This window comes from Geospiza fortis, unplaced genomic scaffold (genome assembly GCF_000277835.1).
Source record: "Geospiza fortis unplaced genomic scaffold, GeoFor_1.0 scaffold111, whole genome shotgun sequence".
NCBI classification, from domain to species: Eukaryota; Metazoa; Chordata; class Aves; order Passeriformes; family Thraupidae; genus Geospiza; species Geospiza fortis.
Genome location: NW_005054321.1, coordinates 6,563,086 through 6,583,576, shown reverse-complemented (window position 1 = coordinate 6,583,576; position 20,491 = coordinate 6,563,086).

Below are 20,491 nucleotides of genomic sequence, written 5' to 3'. Positions count from 1 at the left end.
CCCTGTGCTTCACTGGAGTTGCAAATGCTCAGCACCTGTTTCATCAGGCCAACAGATGGTCACAATTTAAGGAGACCCATAGGCAACACAACTTCCATTTACTTGAGGCTCTCATGATGTTCACATTTCTGTGGTTGCCTTAAATGTTTTGTGGATGGAGAAACTATGTGTTATATGAAATAAGCAATGTATTCTTTGTTAACAGATCAGAACACACAAATTCGTACACTTGTCATGGGCCTAGTTAAAAATCTATTAAAACTTAAAGAGAGATTTCCGGAGGCTTTGACTTAGCTTGGATCATGGTTTACAGAGACATCCAGCTTTAACACTGGGCTAGTTCAAGATGTCCCTCCTCATTGCAGAGGGGGTAGACTAGATGATATTTAAAGGTCCTTTCCAACACAAACTCCTTTACGTTTCTATGAGATTGGTCCTTTTAGCCTATGGGCTTCATGATACTGATCTTTTTTACTGAAATACCAGCTGATGTCTGGGTGCCAACCTCCTTCTGCTTGGTTGTGCTCCTACAAGCACCAGCACCTCTCCTTGGTGTGCATACACCAATCAGTGATCTAACTTAAAAGCAGCAGCAGTTGGTTTTTGCCTTATTTGTTTTTGTTGTTTGGGGGTTCTTGTTGTTCATTTGTTTTAGTTTTTTTAAGATCAATTACCTGATCTGCATCACACTGCAGGTACAAGGACACTGTCCAGTAAAAGAGCTGAAAGGAGTAAAATAGAAAGAGCTGGGAACAGAAATCAGCTGGAAAAAAACCCAACTATAATGTAATCTTTCACTGTCCTTCCCAGTTTCTCAATGCAGCAAAAATACTTTATTCAGAAGTACAAACTTTACTCAGAGAGGTGATTCTGTCTGCTGACCTATGGCTATCCCATAATGATACGCAAATAACATATTTTCCATTTCTTTATTTCATGCTATGAGTAATTATTTACACTATATCATCTGAAATCTAAATCAAGGATATCTATTGCATGATTATGTGTGGAGCTTAGAAGACATAACTCTTAAGAATATAAGTCCTATTTATAATTCAGTTGAACATGGGCCATCATGAATTGTCAAGGTCGAGTTCTTCTTGCTTCTTTCATGATGTTTAATCGACACGACTTTTGACCTTGTGGTTAAATATGCTCATATTTTGGGACAGAAACAAAAAGGACAGTGGATCTAAAGGGTGGAGGAAAAGCCCTCCAGTGGAGTAAGATTCGGGATTCATTACACTCTATAAACAGTGACATTTCCGGATCAACTGTGCAGGAATGTGAGGGCATATCGTATATTTGGCTGTTGACATGAAAATATTAGCTCAACAATCATATTAAAGAATTGGCAGTGCCACAGTTCTCTGTTACCCACGGAGATAAGAATATAATTGTTTGTTTTCTTATACACTTCTTCCTAAGCCATCCATCTGAACACAGCAGAAAGATTCAAACAGACATTTTTCCCCAATAAAATACAAACATGTAAGTAAACAGTACAATGTTCAACATTTGATATTGATTTGTTTTGGTACTAGTGGGAATTCATACTTGAGACAGAGTATTGAAAAGGTTTCTTGTACTTATGGAAGTCAACAGTCTCTTCACCTCAGGCAAAGGAGTTAGATTGGTGAAATGGCACATTATGCAGCAGGACAGATCTCTGCTTGCTTTACAAGACATCCTGGGGGTCCCAGTCAAGATAAGGATCCAGATACTGGTGTGATCTGTGTTGGGTCAAAGACAGCAGGACACAGCCCACAAAGGTCAGAGCTGGTGGGAAGGAAGTGTCTGAGGATGTTGCCATAAGTCTGAATCTCATATTAGAGATTTTCTGTCATGATGTCCAACAGCTGTTGCAAAAGGGGAAAATATTTCAGTTCCACTGATGGAGGAGGGAAAAGCACTGGTAGGTTTGAGAAGACTTGCAAAAATGTTGGAACTGAATGAAAACATTGAACCTAAAACTTCAAGGGCGAGGCATCTACATTTTCCCTTGGGGACCAAGGAAACACCTTTTGACTGATATTAGGAAAATAGGGTCCATTGAAGCAGAGATTAAGATGTGCCAAGGATATTACTGCACAGGTAGTGTTCCTACAAACATAAATGTGACAGAAAGAGTCAATATTCCATGCATTTGTTTGTTTGTTTGTTTGTTTGTTTGTTGGGGGTTTTGTTTTGTTTTCACCTTTTTTTCTTCTTTTTTTTTTATGATGAAAGCTGTTCTTTACTGTTTTTAAAAATATAATTTTATAATTCTTTAGAAGCTAGAAGTTGTGGACCTCTTGGCCACTATTGCACAGACATGAATTAAATTTCTACATGAGTTGCTTGGTAGAAAGGACCTGGAAGAGCTGATCAATGGTGGCTGAACATGAGCCAGCATGTTCCCAATTTTCCAAGAAGAACAAGGCCATCCTGACCTGTATCGTAAAGAGAATGGCCAGCAGGATGAGGGAAGGGATTATCCCTGTGTACTCAGCACTGGTGAGACCACATCTTGAATACTGTGTTCAGTTTTGAGCCCCTCACTTCAAGAAGGACATTGAGGTGCTGGAGCATGTCCAGAGAAGAGCAATGGACCTAGGAAAGAGTCTAGAGAGTCAGTCACATGAGTGCGCCGGCTAGCTATATACAGACACGAACGGGACGGAACTTGCTTTGGAATGCGTCTAGAGCCATCTTGGCCAGCAAGCCGAAGAATTTTGCTGTTACAAACTACTAAATACTCGTCTCAGCCAATTACACAGAGCAGAAGCATACTGACAGACAGTTTAACCAATCAACATAAACACACGTAGCTTGAGTTAAAACAATGCTTGCTTGTTCATTCATAAGAAGACAAAGCATAAAACTTTATTAATAAAATTCAACCTTGCATCTAGAAACTTTTTGCAACTTAGAAAGCTATTTTGAAACACTAGACATAAGTCTATTGTTCTATTTTTTACGTCTTCTTACAGCTTAACAAGATTCATCAGCAATATTAACAATTCTGTCATAGCTGAAGCTTGACTGTTTTCTCACAAACCTGAAACTCTCTAACTTTATAGATTCCTACAATGAGGAGCAGCTGAGGGAGCACTGGGACAGGCTCCCTAGAGAAGGGATCACACAACCAAGCCTGAGTTCAAGCTGTGATCAGGTAACACTCCCAGGCACATGGTGAGATTCTTCAGGTGTCCTGTGCAGGGACAGGAGCTGGATATGATGATCCTGATGGGTCTTTCCAACTCAGCATAGTCTGTGATTATAGGATTCTCTGTTTAGCCTGGGTAAAAGGAGGCTCAGAGGGAACCTTATCACTCTCTACAAGTGCCTGAAAGGAGGTTGTGGCCAGATGGGGGTTGGTCTCTTCTCCCAGGCAACCAATGACAGGATAAGAGGCAATGGCTGCAAGCTGGGCCAGGGAAGGTTCAGGTTTGACATCAGGAGTAATTTCTTCATAGGAGGGGTGGATAGATATTAGACTGTTCAGGGAATTGGTGGAGTCAACATCCTTAGAGTGTTCAAGAAACTATTGGATGTGCCACTTAGTCCTATGGTTTAGCTGCCAAGGTGATGTTCCATCAAATGTTGGACTCAATGACCACGGAGGTCTTTTCCAACCCTTATGATTCCATGAGGCTCTGATTCTATGATTGCTGATTTGGTACTGTGATGACAACAGGGACATCTGTCTTTTAAAAGCATAGTTATCAAAGATGAGTACCATTCCAGTGCTGTGTAAGACTAAAACTGAGGTGGCATTTTCCTAAGAGGAGGTCTTGATCAGCCTCCCAATAAGAGGTGCTTAGTGAATCCTAAATCTTAGCAGGTAGCCCGTAGTCAAACCTAGGTACTAAGTATCCATCTCTTGGCTAAAGTCTCCTTGCAGTTTTCAGTTAAAATTATCTTTCAGTCTTGTTCATACTCAGATGAGTCAGATGTTATGCTGAAGTTAACTTTTGAACTGTTTTACACTGGCACAGAATTAGTATAGAATATCTGTTAGGATTTAATATATGCTGTTATCATAATGATATTAGAAATCCTGTGTAGACCAGGAAACCTATAGCAATGTTTCCTTCCTGACACATGTGCACCTAGTTCCCTTTATGAAAGCAATCAAACATTTTGATTCTAGTCATAGTGAAACTAAAAAATGCTGTAGAAACCTAAGATACTAATAAACTATAAATGCTGAATCTATCAGAATTACAACATAAATGAGGATAATATAAATGCATCTTTTCAAGACTGAGATACAATATCTGCAAAGTTAATAAGAAATAAAGTCATGTTGACTTCAGTGTGCATGGAATCAGACTGTGGATATTTGATCAGTGAGTCCTCAATGGTTATAAACATAAGGAGCAAGTGAGGCACTGTTCAGGTGGTCTCTGTGAAAGCTTGCTGGCACTTTTGAGACCCCAACATTTCCAGCAGAGCTATTGTGATTTACAGATTGGACAATATTTCTTCTTTTCTCTAGGCTTGCATTTGTCATGTGCTTGTCCACGAAAGAAGTTTTTCTCTTATTTGAAAGGGTAGGAATCTTCTCCTTCTAGATATTCCCAGACCTTTTCTCATCCTGATTAGATTATTAGATAAGAATATTTCATATGGACAGAGGGAGTGCTATGACCAGCTATTGTGACATTATGAATAATACAGGAGAAACAATATTTATTCTGCATTTCCTGCATAGACCTTAAATATTATTCCTGTGATAATTCTTGCAAACATTTCTCTACTCAGTCCTTTCTTGTATGACTTTCAAGGAGAGGCAGAAGGCTAAATTATATCTTCTGTAAGTTATGTCTAGTGCATGTAAACACAATAAAGAAGTATCTCTAATCATGTCTTATGTCTCAAGAAGGAATTTCAACCAGGAAAAGGCTTACAACAAAATAAGTTTATTTATTAAAATATGCCTTCAAAGTCAATCATTTTTGTCCATCATTGATGGTTGAAATTATTCCAATTTGCTGTACTCACTTGTACATCAATTTAGTAAAACGGTATATTGTTTCCTGTCCTGCCTGGCCTTTTATTGAAGTAAAATTAAACAATTTCAGGATTCAATTATTAATACCTTCCATCTATAAACCATGTCTTCATCTATAAACCATATTGACATTCAGTCTAGACATCTCAAGAGGGGATTCACTTCATGAATATCAATAAACAGGTTGTAAGGAGACAGGGAATATTAAATTATTTCAAAGTGTTTGACAGTTGACAATGTTAATGCAATAATTAAAAGCTCACATCTCTTAAAAAAAAAAAAAAACAAAAAACAAAAAACCAAACAAACCTGCTCAGCATTTCCATGTAGAAAGCCACAAAGTCTTTAGAAGGTGAAAATCAACACTGCTATTTCCAGCAGCCCCCACAGTACCTTCACAAATAAGGAAATATTTTTGCCCAAAAGATGGCTTCAAGACCTGATTTAACCTCAGTTTATGACCAGTTTGGCATTAACTTTTTAGTCAGAAGGTAGTAAAAAACAATTTGACAATGCAAATCCTAGCCTGCATTAGACCACTGCTTTGAAAAGGAAGCAGTAGATAGCCCAAGACACACAGACCTGGCTCCCACTGAGAAACAGTTTGCAAAGCATTGAGTTGGAGATAAAATGGTAAAAATTCACAGTAGAGTCTTTCTGCCTCTCTCAGTGCAGTTTGTGTAAAGCTTCCCTGGGTAGGAATCCATCAACTCAGAAAAATCTAATGATGAAAGACTGCAGATTTCTGTCAGGCATTTGTCTTAGCAATGACCTTCTGTGAGAAAATAGAACAATTGACCACTGGTACACAAATCATGTCAGGAGCTTCTTTGAAATTGCTTCTTGAGGTGGCTGGAACCTGATAGCAATACTCCATGTGTGTGAAAATAAGGAAAGCAAAAAACAAAAGAAGCAGCATCTAGGGCTCTCAAAAATAAAAAGTGAATGCAGAAAATATAATGCAATCCTATTGGTTAGTATCACAATGTTCAAATTTATTTTATTCAGATACCACTAGCTTAACATGTATACAGATTTACTTGTGTAATGAACTGCTGAGTTGATCACTCAGTGATTCCTTTCCCCTACTGCTTGGATTGGAGGCAGGCTAATAATTTGGCTGTAATTTTCAAATAGGAACTGGGCAATGTGCTGGTTTTAGCTGGGGTAGAGTTAATTTTCTCTATAGCAGCTGGTATGGGACTGTGTTTTGGATTTTTGCTGGGACCACTGTTGATAACACAGGAATGGTTAGCCATTGCTGAGCAGTGATGACACAGAGTCAAGGCCTTTTCTGCTCCTCATCATCACTTTTCCCAGCAAGGAGGTTGAAGGTGCACAAGGACTTGGGTGGGGACACATCCAGAACAGTTGACCCCAACTGACAAAAGGGATATATACACAAGACTGTGTTGATCTGCTGGAGAGTGGGAAGGATCTGCAGAGAGTTCTGAACAGGCAGAGAGGATGGGCCAAGGCCAGAGGTATGAAGTCCAACAAGGTGAAGCGCTGGGTAATGCACTTGGATCACAAGAGCCCCACGCAGTGCTACAGGCTGGGGGCAGAGTGACTGGAAAAACTCCCAGAGGAGAAGGACCAGGGAGTGCTGGTCAACAGTGGCTGAACATGAGCCAGTGTGTGCCCAGGCGGCCAAGAAGGCCAATGGCACCTGCCTTGAATAAGAAATACTGTGGCCAGCAGGACCAGGGCAGGGAATGTCCCCCTATACTCAGCAGTGGGTGGTGGAACTTTCAATCTGGGTCCAGTTCTGGGTCCCTCATTACAAGAAAGACATTGGGGGGATAGAGTGAGTCCAAAGAAGGGCAACAGAGCTGAGGAAGACCACAGGTCTCATGATGAGTGGCTGAGGGAGCTGGGGTGTTTAGCCTGGAGAAAAGGGAGGTTCAGGGGGAACCTTATCACTCTCTACAACCACCTGAGAGGAGGCTGTAGCCAGGTGGGGATTGGTCCCTTCTCTCAAATAAAAAGCAACAGGACAAGAGGAAACGGCCTCAAGTTGTACATGGGAAGGTGTGGGTTGGATCCTAGGAACAATATCTTCATGGAAAGGTTTACCAAGCACTGAACAAGCCGTCCAGGGAAGTGGGGGTCACCGTCCCTAGAGGTGAAAGATGTGTAGATGTGGCACTCGGGACAGAGTTTAGTGGTGGACTTGGCAGTGCTGGGTTAACTGATGAACTCAAGGATCTGAGACTTATTTTCCAACTGAAACAATTCTATGATTCTATGTTTCTGTGATATTCCATACCATATGGCATAATTTTCAGCATATAAATCTGGAGGAAGAAGAAAAGGGGTGATGTTTGGAGTGATGGCGTTTGTCTTTTCAAGTCACCATCATGCATGATGGAGCCCTGGAGATGACAAAACCCCTGACTGTGGGAAGTAGTGAATTAATTCCCTGTTTTGCTTTGCTTGAATACACAACTTCTGCTTTACTTACTAAAATGTCTTTGTCTCAACCCATGAGTTTTCTCACCTTCCCACATTTCTGATTCTCTCTTGAGCTCCCCCACGGTTGAGCAGTGAGAGAGCAGCTGTGTGGATCTTACTTGCTGAATGGGGTTAAACCATGGCAGACAATTCCATGGATAACATGGATTCAGAATGACTATTGTTATACTAAATAAATCTTGGGAGAAATCTTCAGACTTAGGTATGGGTTAAGGGTGTTCCTCACTTCAATGGAATTAAAACATGGTGACATTTAATTTGAGTTACCTGAGATCTTTTTGGTCCTTACTGCTGTAACCTAAACTTTCCATTGTACATGTTAATTAAAACTGGCTGTAAACTAAAACTGAAACCTCCTCTCCTTTTGGAACATAATTAACAAGTATTGAAGACAATACCATGTGTTCTTATTTTGCATGTAACCCACATCTCCTACAGAAGATCACTCATAATTTCAGTTGTAATCTGTGGGTGCACAAAAATGAGTTGGGTTGTATGCCTCAGCTGATGAGACTTTAATAATATGTGGAAATAGCCTGCGGTGTGAACTTGGCTTCATGAGGCAGGCAGCTCAACCCCAGGTCAAAAGGTGTGCTCAGGCTCACCTGTGCTGTGCAGTCAGGGCAATCCAGGCTCCCACTGCTCCCTCCTCACCCTCCCACTGGCCATCCACCACTGCCCCACTGATGCTTCCCTCTTTATCTTCCTTTTCTGCCACACTTCCTACCTCCCAGCACTTCAGGACTGCCAATACAGAGCCCAACCCAGCAGTTTGGGCTCTGCCCAGATCCCTGCTGATGAACTTACTGTGTCCTGTAATGCAGGATGTCTCTCCCTGATCAAGCCAAGAAGCTGTTCTCTTTCAAGAGTAAAACCCTGACAGTTCCTAGAAGGAACAGCAGGGGAGTAGCCCTGGGATGTTGGTGGTACCCCTAGATCTTGCCTGGGGTGCTGGTCTATCCTGCCCCTTCCTAGCAATGGGATGCCAAGGATGGACACTGAAGCTGTTTGTAAATGAAGGAGTATGTTCCTCTTCACCCAAACTCTTCAGGAGACTGATTCAGATTTCACCTGTATCAGGGGTGATTTTGAAGAATTATGGGTCCTCTCTAGTTGAAACATACTAATTACTGTTCTGACATATGTCTTCACTGAAGACAAATTGTATTTCATTGTGAGGGAAATGCTGCCCTCCAGCTGTCAGGGCAAGTTATTTGTAATCCTGACCAATTTTATGCTTTAACAAATGTACTTTAATTTAAAAAAAAAAAAGTATCAGGAAGAAAAATGAAGAATCAATCAGGATTAAAAATTGTTTTCAATAAAATATTTAGGGGGAGATATTGGCTTTTGAAGTGGCTGCAAGACACCATCTCTGAGTACACTGGTTTTCCACTAGACAGTGAATGTAAATGACTCAAAAGTGTCATTGTAAAAATGGGCAAAAGTGTATTTAAGATACCATTACGGTAAGTTGGACAGGATTGGCTTCCATTTTATTCTGGCTGGGGCTGTTTCTCATTCTGGTTTTTTGATAATTTAGATAAAATATGTACATTTTCCTTTAAGGAACAGTACCCATTGAAGCATTGACATAACATATGGGTAAGTGTTTCTTGCAAATAAGTCTGCATCTGCACATTCATTTAATAATCTGATCAACTAAAAAGTACACCTTTGCTTGGTGCTGGTAAATGTAGGTAGGGGCACAGATGATGCTGAGCAAGGTCACGGGCTATGAAAATGCAGAACTGTATCAGAAACACATGCAGAGTGCTTCCTGGTTCCTTACCATTCCTCCTACACCACCTCCCTTTCCTTTTGTAAGTGCTCATTGAATTAAGCATGGAAAAACATGTCCTGGGAGGTATTTTGATGATTTAGGAACTTTAGTACCAGCCTATAATTTTTTAGCCATGTTTTTCTTATTTTGAGTTTCCATATAAGACAATAAGTTTAAGAATAATTTGCACACTTAAGTCTTTTCTCCTCTAATTTACATTTCCACTTAAACAAGGTTGATAAATCACTTTGCAACCAATAGTCAGAGTTGGTATCTTCTGCCATCAGGCTCTCATGTAACTCTTCTATGCTAACAAAACCAATATGTCAAGGTGCCTGTCACTCTTCTTGGCTGCTGTAGTGCATTGACAGCACCCAAATGTCTCTTTGGATCTGATGGCTGGCACACGTGGGGCTGGTGAAGGGCTTTGCTCAAGATCATGGGGCTGTTCAAAAATCTTTTTAGGAACCTTTTACAATTCTCTCCTTTTGCAGTGTAGAGAAAATCCTTCTACAGTGTAGATCAGGACACTTTTCTTCAAGTCAGTAAAAAACTATCAGCTGACTCAGATTTGTATCTGAATCATGGTGTTTATAAGTTTTTTTAGAAGGAGGAAGGATGGTGCTCAGTGGTGCTGGAGGTGGTGAAGTTCCCAGGCATTTTGCTGTTGAAATTAAGCAGAGGAGAATCACATTACCACTCCTTCTCAGGGCACAGAGCTCTTCTATGAGCCTCTAGTATTTTGAAGGACATTGTTGAAACATCAGAAGATTATTTCTTCCTTTATTTCTGGTAACTTAATGCCAACAGATAAAGCCCAAAACAGGGAGAAATTCCCATTTTACGTCTTATACTCCCTGATTGGCCATATTTGCTTTGAACAATGCGCAAGATGAATACAAATAACTTAGGTATTAGTGATCCAAAATCTTGTTGTGATTAACAGGTACCTGCTTTCTTCCTTGAAAAAAACACCTCAGAAACCAACATGGGATGATATTAGAGAGAACACATGATTTTTGGCATGTTAAACTCTATGTGCCTATTAAATATGAAACTAGCATACCTCATACCTTGAAATTGGGAATTAGACAGTAAGGGAAACACCTTACTTTGGTGTTAAGTAGAATTTAAAAAAAATGTTTTAATTCCCAATGCATTTCAGAAAACTCTGAGTTGTATCCTAATCCCAGCTCCACAGAGACCAGCTGGACCAGCAGACTTTGTATGTGACTAAACTTTTTTGGAACCCATAAACTTTCCAAGACATTTTTAATTGCTCAAAGGAAGAAGAGCAGTAATTGGGAGAGAGAACGCTGGCTCATATTTTCTGAAGTCTTATATTTTCTGGAGGTAAGTGTTTTCTCCCTGTCTCAGCAAATCAGTGTCTTTTATTTTTGTTTGTCTGTTCAAACACCCAACCTTGGTTGGGAACAAGGCAGTCAATTAGGGTAGGTAGGTAATCACCAGGGATTAGATTCACTTGTAATGGGGAACGTTAATTTGACAGGAAACACTTTCTTTAGGGAAGAAAGAATAAAAAAAAAAAAAAGAAAGAAAGAAAGAGAGAGCTGTGCTGAGCTTTCCAGTGCCTGGAGCAGAACATGTCAGTGTCTCAGTTCCAAGGGTGGGGAAGTCTGTAAATCAGGGGGATTGCTGCTTTCTGTGGGAATACTGAACCTGTGCTTCGGTGACGCATGTGAGAATTAAAGATTCCCAGAAGACTTGAAACTGTTTTCAAAAGGTGCAGAGCTTAATTACTAGAGGGGTTGTTCATTATCAACACTGAAAGGCTCTGTGTGAATCTTTTTGTGGACTATGATGTGAATATTAAGTGTCAGACAACCTGAATATCTGACTGCCTGACCTTCTGGGCAAAACAAGCTGCTTTTTAGCAAGATGTCTCATTGGAGGCAGGTCCTGCTTCACAGTTTACACTTACTGTGGGGTGCCTTCTACCAACTGAACTTTCACATTGTTCATGTGAATGCAATGTGGTGCATTTTCACTCCAGAGCTCTTCTCTAGACAAGTCACTGGGCTGAAGGGTAGGGCGAGCATCTATAAGCCACAGCCTGGAAGAAGAGTAATTTACCTCATCTTTTTTTTTTACACTAAGAGCATTTACACAAAGTGTAAGTGAATTGTAACTGACATGTGGCAAATCCCAACCCCAAAGTGCTGCACCAACTCTACAAGACCTCTTTATGAAGACAGGTTTGCATCAATATATTTGCACAAAGGCTTGAGATCAAGTGATGCAAACTTTGCCACTCTTCTATAGTTCATGGGGAATTGGCAACAAGAGTGAGCAGAAGACACAAATGCTCCAAATGCAGTTCTCATTTAAAGACACTCTTTTTTTTTCTGCCCATGAAGCCCAGCTGAGCTCAAAAGCACAGCTCAGTGCCTGTTGTCCTGGGCTGCATTAGGCAGAATGCTGCCTGCAGGTTGAGAGACGTGATTCTGCCCCTCCGCTCTGCCCTGGGGAGGCACATCTGGGTGCCATGTGCACAGCTTGGCCACTCACAAAAAAAAAAAAAATAAAAAAATATATATATATATATATATTTGAGAAAGATGAATAATAGAATCAGAATCATAGAATATATAAAATTGGAAGGGACTCACAAAAATCATCAAGTCCAACTCCCTGCTTCTTGCAGGACCCCTTTAACCTCAACTAGATGACTGGAAACATCACGCCTTAAACTCTGGCAGGTTTGGTGCCCTGATCACTTCTGTGGTGGGCTTGTTCCAGTGACTTTCTCACCTAAACCTCTTCCCAGTTTCCCATATGAACATCCTCCAATGCAGCTTTATACTATTTCCTTATGCCTAACCACGAGTCACCAGAGACAGAATAACACCTCACTCTCTACTGGCCCCCTTGAGGAAGGTTAGACTGTGACAAGGGAACACCTCAGCCTGCTCTCCTTCAAGATGAACAAGCCAAGTGACCTCAGCTGCTCCTCGTAAGTCTTGCTCTTGACACCTTTAACTAGCTTGGACATCCTTCTCAGGACACACTAGCATGAACAAGTTCAGAGTCAGCTGTGAGTTTACCATTCCCCAGCCATGATCTTCCAAGACAAGGTTCTAGGAATATCAGGGCCCATCATCAGTGCTGAAGGCAGAGGTGGAGGGAATAAATATCTCCATTTGTTTACATCCCTATTTTTGAGGTGACTGACCTCTTCAAGTTGTGGAGCAATGTCATCACTGTCCTTTTTTTGCTGTTAATGTATTTTAAAAAGTGGCCTTTTTGTTGTCCTTCACAGGTAGGTCTTGAGCTCTTACTGACTTTTGTCCACATGGGTTTTCTCCCTACAGGGGCTAATGGCATCCCTGTAGTCTCCCTGAGTCACCTGTCCTTGTTTCCAATGTCCATATACTTTTTTCTCCTGTTTGAGTTCTAGAAGATCCCTGCTCATCCAAGCTGGCCTTCTGTACAACTTAGGGCATCACTCACATGAAAGGAAGTTGAGAGAGCTGTGACTGTTCAGTCTGGAGAGGAGAAGGCTCCAGTAGAATCTTTTCTGTGTGGATGAACAGTTGATGGGAGGGAATGAAGACAAGGGAGTAAGACTCTCCTCACCGGTGTCCATTGACAGGAGAAACAAACTAAAAAAATAGGAAATAATGTTTAAAATAAGAAAAACAAGGTTCATAGTAGGGGTACTCAAACACTGGTACAGGTTGCCCAGAGAGATTGCAGTCTCTATCCTTGGAGAGAGGACAGAGGACATGGCCCTGGACAAACAACTCCAGGTCACCCTGCTTGAGAAGAGGGGTTAGACCAGAATACCCCCAGAGGTCTCTGCTAACCTCAGCTATTGATTTTGCAATTGTGTATCACGACTGAAAGGAAGCTCTGCATCTCCTGCTCCCAGATGTCAAGAGCTGGTCTCTTCTTGATTTTTCTCATCTTTTGCTACCACAGGCCCTGTCAACATTGTGTTTTCACTTTGTCACTACCACAATGAAATCTCCAGTGCTGCTACATCCTATTCGGTGTGCTCATGTGCCGTCTTGCTGTGTCCTGCCAACTCAACAGACTCTTAAGCCCATTTTATGTTCCTACAGGGTCTCAGAAGCTGAGTGAAATGAAAACAGTGGCTCAGCCCCAGCCTGCTCCTATAATCCTGTGCTTTATCTTAACTGAACCTAAAAGACTCATGGCAATAACAAAAGGAGGAAGAGGTACTACTTTTCCCCCATTCTCTGTGATGAGGGGGAGAGACATAATTTTCCCTAAAGATAAATTAGATATACATTATGCTGATGCAATGCTGAAACTACCATCTTTCCTTGTGCTGGAAGTGCAGGATGTGATAAGAGTGTTTAACCTCTGAGTTTAAAAATGTGCATCTCTGCAGGTGATAAATGCCTGCATGCCTGTTGGGTCATACAACTGGTTTCTGCTTGCTTCCTGGGCAGCTGTGACTCAGAGCTGGGAGGGATCTCTGGGGGATAAAGGTGCTACCACTGAGGGTGGGGCAGGAGCTCCAGCCTAACCAAAGGAAGAACATGGCAGGTGAGGAAGCAACAGCCATAGAGAGCACTGTAGATGATCAAAACATCAGAGAAAGAGAGACCATCCTGTTTATTTCAAAACTATGTCAGTAAGGGTCATGCACTTCCTCTGAGGCTGATATTGGAGTTGAGTCAAGGGATTATGCCTGCAGAATCCCTTTGGTCAGAATCCTCAGGTCCGATAGCACAGAGGTACATATTTCATTCACTCTGATTCTGTTAGCTGTGTGCAATGCTGGAAGTGTCTTCGTTTCTGTTCTGGTCCCATAACTGCCTGGTAAACAATGAGTAGAAGATGTGCAGACACAAAACAGGCCCTTGCAAGAGTTGTCCAAAAGGTACCCAGAGCAGGGATCATGACGGTTCAAACCTCCACACAGCCTGGAACACGCATGAGCATCTGTGGCTTGCGCTGGCTCTACGAAACTGAGTTTTAAAAAAAAAAATTTTTTTGGGGAGCACTGATACAGGAGGAATGTTCTAGGGCAGGATTACTTTTCTTGCTTGCTTCACATTGATTCAAAGCATTTGTCATGAAACACAGTGAATCACTAAGCTTGTTGCTGTGTAAGAATTACACTGACATGATTGTGCCTGATGGTTCTTGATGCTATTTTTCCTTTGTATAAAGTCTCCTCCCCATATCAAATACAAAGAGACCCAAATCCATGGTGCACCAAATGCGATGAAAGTGAGGATTGGAAAGCAGTGCCTTAACAAGAATGAAAAAAGGTTTGTTCAGCAGTGGAGTCTGTTCCCTCAGGACAACCTTGTGTTGCAACACAGGTTTATCTCTTGCTCCAGATGCTTCTCAGCACAAAACACAACATGTCCTTAGTGTTCCCAGCATTTGCTTAGCTGGGCACAAACTATTCCAAAGGTGTAGTTAAAATCTGAGGAAGAGGAAATGTGGTTTAAAGCCTGAAGTCAGAGGACTTAAAGTTCAGATTCTTTGGTGTTACAAAGAAAGGCGAATTCTTGGTAGAAACAATCTACAAGATTCCATAAAGCAGGATAACTTCCTCTTGAAACCTCAGTAATTCAACTCCTGTCTAGTAAAATCAAAATGTTTCTATTTAGATCTCCCCATTTAAAATGTTTTTAATAAATTGTTTAACCTTAATCAGAATGTTTCTTTTTTAATAAGCCAAATATTTTATTTTGTTTTAGTGCAATAAATCATTATCCTTCATTCCCTATTAGCATACTGATTTATATGAGGTCTAATCTAGGTCCCCCTTCAGTCCTGTAGCTTGGCCCCCCAGGAACAGCCCATTTCCCACAACAGGTTGTGGGTTTCATGTGGCTCATTGGTGGTTACTCAGATTTTGAAGAATGAAAAATTAAGATTTCCAAGTACAAGGTTCTTCAAGGCATCTTGCCACTGTGGGAAAAAGATAGTGGTGAACATAATAGTTTTAAAAATAAAATATTTAATGTTCATTAAATAAAAGGAAGACATTTTATGAAAATTAAAATATTAATCTAAACCAAAATATCCCAACAAAATAGCTGAGGTTGCCAGTAGAAATTCTAAAAAGCTATAGCCACAAACGCTATATAGATTTCAAAGATTTCAAATGCTTTATTAGATTTCTGTTCTAATTAGAGACAAAATAAATTGGAAATTCATGTCCCACAGGACTGGTCCAGTGTGCAGTTTCTCCTTGTCCTATTTGCTGATTTAAATACTGGTTCAGTCAAAGATCATTTGCAACTTAAGAAGCAGAATAATTGCAAAACATATTTGTCTAGAATGAGATGCATTTAAACTTGACATATTTTCAATGAACTTATAAGTCTATCTACTGTTGAGATAATTACTTGCTTTCAAAATATTTGGGTGAAAAAGATGTATCTTAACCTATATATAAGAATGTGGAATATTCTGAGTTGGAAGACACCCACAAGGATCTAGTCCAACTTTTAAATGAATGGTTCATATGGGGATTGAACCCATAACCTTGGTATTATTAACAACATGCTTTATCCATTCTATCCTTGCAGTCTAAAATCTTTCTAGATATTTTTTTCAGGAGGAAAATCACTTACCTTCTCAATGTTTTCCACTTACTCCTGAATGGCTTTTCCCAATCGCTTTACTGGGGAGACAATGACCTCCTTTGCTAAACTCTACCATCTGCCACATTTACAAATAGTTTTAATTTGGCTGGGGTGTAGTTATACTAACAGACACAATTTGGGTTTTGCCTGTATAAACAAGATCAAAATAATTTCATAACTCATTAGGGAAGCATATGACATCTTTAAACAATTGCAATTGTAGAATAGTTCCTTTGGTCATGATGTTAATATGATCTGGCCTGCTACACACAAGAAAGAAAGAACATCTGAAGAGGGTGCATTGTAATTTGGGTTGTAATTATGGTATAGGCAAAGCCAAGAGGAGCAGAGTAGGAGCAGTGTTCGTGCTGGTTATGGAGTGCCATCACCACAGAGGAAATTCTAGGTGAGCTAAGGTGAACTTAGGACATCTTCAAGTATCCATTTTACGTGTTGCTACTTGCTCTTTGTTGTATGAGAACACTCAGTACCCAACTCCTGGTGCTCTTAGTGTGAGTGAACACAGCCACTGCACCAAAAACCATCCTGAATACAAAGAACATAAATAATCTTTTCAAGACATTCAACAAGTCATCATCCTGCCTTGTTGAACTAGAAAATCATCTTGTAAGAGGACCAGAACATTAAATCTAATAGAAAATATCTTAAGATCTTTGCTGAATTGTGAAATTCAGGCTCAGCTGTTCCTAGTATGTTATGTCTGTTTTGTTTGACCAAGAGAAAATGTGGATCAGAGGAACACACACTTTTAGAAAAATAACAAATTCTGTAGAAATCTGAAATGTCTTCATTCTTGTTCAAGGTCAAGGTCTAACACTAAAAGCACAGGCTGACAAAGTTGTCATTATCAGTGTAAAAATGTTAGAGGAACAACTTGAGAAAACTGCAGAAGGGACAAGATAATTGCGTCCCCAGTTCATTTTCTATCTCATTCACTGTATGAATGCATTATGATGAAAGCTCATTCATTCTGTCTGAGAAATTGGTGTTTCTTATACGGACAATTAATCAGGCATATTACCTGCTAAAAATAAAATAATCTTGGAGAAAAATATGCTAACTCTTACAAGAAGAATATGTTACCTTCAAAAAGGTGTTTTCTTTACGTTACTGGTTGTCATAAGACTTACTCTTTTCAGTACATCAGTTGGCTTCATTGTAGTGTTCTTGATAGTATATTCTGATTGAGCTGAAGGATCCACAAGTGGTTCACCAGCAGGGTTATAGAGTTCTAAATTATGAAGGACACAGTGTTAAATCTATCAAAATATAAAGGAGTAAAATATCCTTTCATTATAAATTAACAATGGGATGTTAAACATTAGAACTGCCTAGAAAAGCAAATCAGGCATTCTGGGAAGCATATTAAATAGATTTAGCCCACTTTTATGCTGCCCTGGAACATGGCAACTCATTGCAAGTTCTTTTGCTTGGTAGAGAGTCTGGAGAACAAATGTAAATGGGGAAAATGATACATTTGCTGTAGAACTGAGAGCTAGATTTTTAAATGAGGTTTAGAGCAGATAATGTTATTTTTAAACTAGGTAATATTTAATTTAATTTTAATATTTTAATTTTTCATAATTATTGAATTTTAATTTCCAGCAATGGGTACTGATTGCAGACTGTAGGTGTCCTATCAGCATCAGCTAGGATCTCAAAGCAGGATAAAACAGTTATGCCTCTCACTCTGCAAATACTCACACACAGGATTAGGCCCAGTCTTATTCATGCCAGTGAAATTCTAACACTGGATTGATAATCAGTAAGTTTTTCATGAAAGAGATATAATGTCATCCAATCTCATCTGGAAAAGCGAAGATCATAGGTACACGTTTCAGAGAAGTGCTCTGAAATGTGGAAAGTGCTCCTAAAAGCAATTATTTTTTGTTGACATGATTACTAATTATTGTTGTTAAGTGCTATAGGAGATCCAAAGGTTGGAGAGTTTAGAGAGATTCTGCTCTGAAAGATTAACCCTTACTTAACAGTAAGGATAAAGATGTTACATAGGTTTTATTCAAGAGGTCTTTGTTTGTGAGAATTAATACATTTATGGTGTAATGAAAAACATACCAAGCAATACAACAGGATACAGCCTTGGACAGTTTGTGTCCAAAACCAAATGTTATCTATGGGTAGAAAATTTCCTGTCACAGTATTTTTCACTCTTTATCTGACTATTTCATTGTAATAAGTTGTATGAACAAAATCACATATTTTAAAAAATATGTTATTATAGCTTCACCCACGCACATAATTAGACCTCACTTTATAGAGATAGACAATTTGGCTACTCCAAAGAGATTGTGTTTTTCCCAAGGGAAAAGAAGTTTCTATAGGTTTATATAATTGTTGCTAAATTAACCCAGTCATTTTGAAGCCTATAGCATTAAGATTTTCAGGATAAGTTTTTTTTAAACTCTGGGTTGCCAGTATACATCTAGGGGTACAAATAGTGTAGGGTGCTTAATGAAAAATAAAAAATGCTGGTTTTCTAACTAATATGTAACATGATGGGCCTATTTCCAGACCCGTTTACAGTGAGATTTCTCTTGGTGTGGGAAAAATTCCAGCCTAACATCCACCTCTTTTAAACAGGTTTGATAAGGGCCCAAGAAAATTCTTGAAATTCAGTGCTTGGAAGAAGCCTGTTCATCTACCTCTTCCACAGCAAAGCTTCTGAGGATTAACCAGATATGCACATTGAGTTGTATTTGTGTGGGTTATACATAAAAAGACCAATAAAATTTTTAATTTACAAGAAATTTATGTAAGTTCAGACCTTGCCCAGGTAGCCTGTTTTGATGACATCAAATTCACCATTACACTTATGCCTTATCAAAATAAGATCTCCTTAGAGTTTAAATCATGATAGTTCACACTGGAAATCCATTGGCAATGAGCAGACTGAACTGTCTCAACAAGCAAACAAGCCAGAGAAAATAAAAAAAGAAATTCAGTTATATAAAAACATGGTGATTTTTTCCTTTGCAGAAAGGCAGATTTTCAAACAAATGTTTTAACAAAGAAAACAAAACCAAAGTAATTTTCATGTGGAAGTGGACTCTTGCAGATGTTCTTTTTAACCTTTCTTTCTAGACTAAAAACCCACAATAAAGCTCATCTGTATCAGCTTCACAGATATAGAAGCTTTAGTGAGGGCTCCTACAACCTCAGTACTAATGGGCTACACCAGCAAAACACCTTTATTTAAAGAGGACAGTAAATGTGTATGAAGTGTGGGAGCAAATGAAGGGCATTGTGGGAAAAGGAGAACTAAAATAACTAAGGAGTAATTTTACTAATCTTTTCAGTACCAAAACTTTGTAAGTATCCTAACGAATATATTTATGAATCAACCATCAGCCTCTAAAAATAACATCAAAGGATATTTCAATAATATCTTGCATTTCAAACATATAATATCCTCTATACCCTCTTTGGCTAACAGGGTTTCTAAGAGAGAGGAGACTTTCAAAGGCAAGAATAAAAATTAAATTGCATTAAGAACGTAACCCACCAGCAGGTCCACTCCCCAGGCTTGGCAATTAGTACAAAGGGCTGCAGAGGTACCACTTGTTTCCTTGAGTGGGAGAGTGTCTCTGGTTAGTGCTAATGACACACAGAACTAGTTCATGCTGGGTTGAAATAGGAGGTTTTTTCATATTTCTGAACAAAATTCCATTCATAGTAGTGGCTAACGTGTTATGCAGAGATGCTCTGCTGAATGTTCTTGCATTTTCATTTTTGGGGGAAAGGTGAAGGATTAAATCTCTGTGGAAGACACTGTAACTAATTCTCATACATAATTGCATATGCATAGAGTGAGTGAGAATCCCTCTTGCAGAGCAGAAATTGAATTGAGGGGGCCACCTAATAAAATTACATGTGATTATTGCAGTCTTGAGTATTTAATTATAATTTTTAACCCATGGGCTCTCAGATTCCCCCAGCGGAGCTATAATCAAACTGTGTCTGTATTGAGAGCAAAAAATCCAGTGATCATAAAAAAAAAATTATGGCATCAAATGGCAGTGGTTTTTACAAGAAATGCCAACATGAAAATGCTTGAGGCTGCTATGGCAAGAGATAAATACCTTGCAAAATCAGGATGAAAAAATGCTTTAACTATGTCTTTGCTACAAGTTATGCTACTTTGTCACACTCTGGTTAAATCTTGTTCTGGCACCATTCAGATTGCAGGGTTGTCAGACCTGCAGTCTGATATCAAAGTCTGAGCCAGGCAACCTTGGCTGGTTTTGGATGCAGGTGGTAGGGCTCAGATTCTCTGGAAATCCTGGGGTGGGGAGCCAATCTGCTGCTTCAGTCTCCAGGCTGATACTATACAAACTCTGAATACTGAAGCAGGAGAAAAGATCAACCAGTTTCTTCAGTCTCCCCAAAAATGGCTAGTAGGTGAATATCACTCTAGAAAGAGCAGCATTTGCAAGGGAAAGGGAGTCTAGACTTATACTGGGAATATTACAAAGGAAGAAATATCTTCAGGCAAATGTTAGGAAGACAGAGGGGAAATAAAACAGACACATGGGATAAATAGGAAATCCAGCGCACTGGATTCAGTTCTGCACTTCTCAGTTCTGGGGTATTTTG